General features: G+C 26.4%; 1 protein-coding gene across 1 annotated transcript in view; it reads left to right on the top strand.

Moving 5' to 3' along the window:
- LOC117167479 (acetylcholine receptor subunit alpha-like 1) overlaps positions 1-3,141 on the top strand; it is a 201,352-nt gene that overhangs the window by 123,162 nt on the left and 75,049 nt on the right. The gene's annotated exons all lie outside the window — the stretch shown is intronic.

Here is a 3,141-nt window from a genome sequence, read left to right as displayed (position 1 = left end):
ACTGAATTGCAAAGGGACGCTTCAGTTGATCATTGTGTTTCTGAGGAAAAAAAATTAAAAATTAAATTTGTGCCTTAAACGACCCACCCGTGTGATCGCGTTAGTGTTTCGCGACGATTTGAAAGAATCCTCATTTGCAGATGTATAGTTACGAAGTTAGAAAAGAGAAAAAGTTGCGCGATTTGCCCATCTAAGGATAATAAAAAACGTCCTATTCTTGCGCGATCTGTGAAAAGTCGGTGAGTGAAAAACATTGCACGAACTTCTGTAAAGATTGCGCTGCTTAAATTATTTACTCTGATATAATTTTTTTTAAACTTTTCAATTGAGTTTCTTCTGAAATTTGGATGATTTTATTATAACTAAATATTGATTTTTAAATGAAAAGTGAATTTTTCATTCATTTATTATATGCATTGAATACAAAAATTTACCACATTTTCAAGTGTGCAAATAAATGTACTTTTTGGAACTGGAAGGCATAGGACTATATTTTTCTTACAAGTCATGATTTGATCTTTAGAAGCCTAAAGTGCAGTTTCATAATATTTATTATTGCAAATATATGAATCTGTTAACTAAATTTCCATTTTTAAAGTTTTTGTGTATATGTAGATTATTATTCTGAAAAAAGTTAGAAATTCAATTCTAAAACCAATTGGAACATGTAGTAGGAACTCCGAGGAATACACATAAATTTTTCCATTTTTTTAAAAAGCTTTTAAGATAGAAAAAATAACAACCGGACATAAATGACCCACCTGTGTGACAGAAGCGGCAAAAAATATATGTGACAAAGGGTATTTAAAGGTATTTTATATTACTTAAATAAAATTATAATACTTAAATGGTATTTCAAAAGATTTTAAAGAATTTGAAAAATGTTAGAATATTTGAAAACATTTCAAGGAATTTTCAAAGATTTCCAAGATTGTCAAAGTCTCGAAGTATTTTTTATGAATTTTAATGTGTTTCAGCGAACTTTTTACGGTTTCCTAAGTTTTTAGCAGTTTTGAAAGCTCACACTACGATATTTTAATTAATTTTACAGGATCTTAAAGATTTTCAGAGAACATTTAAATATTGAAAGGGATTTCAAGGAATATTATAAGATTTTATGTAATTTTACGGGATTTAAAAAGAATTTTCTACGATTTTAATAGAAATTGCAAAGAATTTGTTCACAAGAATTGAAGGATTTAATATTTTTTAACTTTTCAAGATATTCAAGAGATTTCAGAGGTTTTGAGAATATTTTAAAAGACTCCAAGGAATCTTTTACGATATTGAAAGTTATAAAAGGATACATTTACTTATAATGGATTTCAATGGATTTTAACAGATTACCAAATATTTCAGTAATTTTAAGAGATTTTGAAGGTTTTCCATGAGGTATTTTAATGAATTTCCCATGATTTTAAATGATATCATAGGTCTTTAAATATTTTCAGGACTTTGAAGGAATGTCCTCACATATCATCAGATTTCATGTAACTTCAAGGCATGCTATAATATTTTTAAAAATGTAAAGGAATGTCTTCTCAAGAATTAAAGGGTTTTAAGGAAATTAAATATTAGAAAGATTTTTAAAAATTTCAAGATATTTCTAAAAACTTAAAACAATTAAAAAATCAAGATGTTTAAAAAGACTATAAGGAATTTATTCGAAAAAATTTAGGAACTTCCAAAGCGTTTTAAAGATTTAAAGAAACTTTAAAAATTGTGAGAAACTTCAAAATCCGTTAAAGAAGTTTTTTAAATTTAGAATATTTATAAATATTTCAAGAAATTTTAACAGATTTTAAGAATCTTCAAATTATTCGAAAGATTTTAGGCTAATTTGAAATATTTGCATGAAGTGTTAAGCGATTGAAATAATTGTAAGGGATTTAAAGGAACAATATGAGATTGCATGTACCTTTACGGAATGTCACGGGATTGCATAATGTTTTAATAAAATTTAAAAGAATTATTGTAAAAGAATTACAAGATTAGATACAATGTGGTAGAAATTCTAGTATTTGGTTCAGATTTGAACTATTAATTTCAAAATGTAACAAATCAGTAGAAAAGTACCTTTCTTGTTCAAACCCAATGTTCTAATTCTTTTGAGTTTTATCTATGTTGGTCAAAATTTGGTCTTTATTGTGAGTTGAAAATGAAACTGACCATTTTCTTGAATATTTTTTTCTTTTGGTAGAATAATATTATTTTTTGTTAATTTATCTTTGTAAGTTCAAAATTTAAGTCTTTGTCACACATTTTTATTTCAAAATCAACTGTCTTCTAGGATCTATATCTTTTTTTCAAAAGGTAATTATTTGGTTAAAACTGTAATCATTTTTTTGCAAAAATGCCTACTTAGTTGAAAAAATCTTCTCTTTTAGTAAACAAAATTTTCTGGATTAAAAAAGTAAGTTTAATATATTATTTTTCATACGCCGAATTGCAATCTTCAATTTGCGTTAAAATGTGTTTCTAAAATAATCTAAGTACTTCAAAATGTAAAAGGCTTCAATATTTCTCGAAATGTACCCATAAAAATAGAGGGCATCAACTTTTGAAAGATAATTAATTTGTATGTACACACTTATTTGAGGAGTCATTGAATGTTTTGGATTTGTATATTAATTTATATACTTTTATTAATATAGGAACAACTTTCAATGTAAATTGCAGTAGAAACGCAATATTTAAAAACATAACAATTATTATATGCTATTTCGCAATACCTAGGAATAATGTTTCTTACAATTTGTTTAAAAACATATAATTTTTAAAGGCTAGATCTCGTAAAACAAAATTTTTTTATGGATAATTGAATGAAATTTAATATCTTCTTCCGGAAGATCTCTCTCGAAATATTTTTATGATAATATGCATAATAACCTGAAAATAAAAGTAAAAAATAGGTTAATTCGACAATATCCCTGCTGCGATTAATTTTATTCGATATACCAGGTGTATACATATGAAACCGGTATTGCCATCTAGCGGCCAGTAGGCACACTTGTAGGCACTGTCGGAACTTACCATTTATGCTAATTGCCGTATTGTCATCTGTCAACAATATCCAATACCAAACATTTCAAGTTTCATATGACATCGTGATTTTTTTCGCTCTTGAAAATGTCGAAATAC

This window comes from Belonocnema kinseyi, chromosome 2, assembly GCF_010883055.1.
Source record: "Belonocnema kinseyi isolate 2016_QV_RU_SX_M_011 chromosome 2, B_treatae_v1, whole genome shotgun sequence".
In the NCBI taxonomy this organism is placed as follows: domain Eukaryota; kingdom Metazoa; phylum Arthropoda; class Insecta; order Hymenoptera; family Cynipidae; genus Belonocnema; species Belonocnema kinseyi.
Note: the sequence above shows the minus strand (reverse complement) of the source record. Positions and strands in the feature narration are given on the sequence as shown.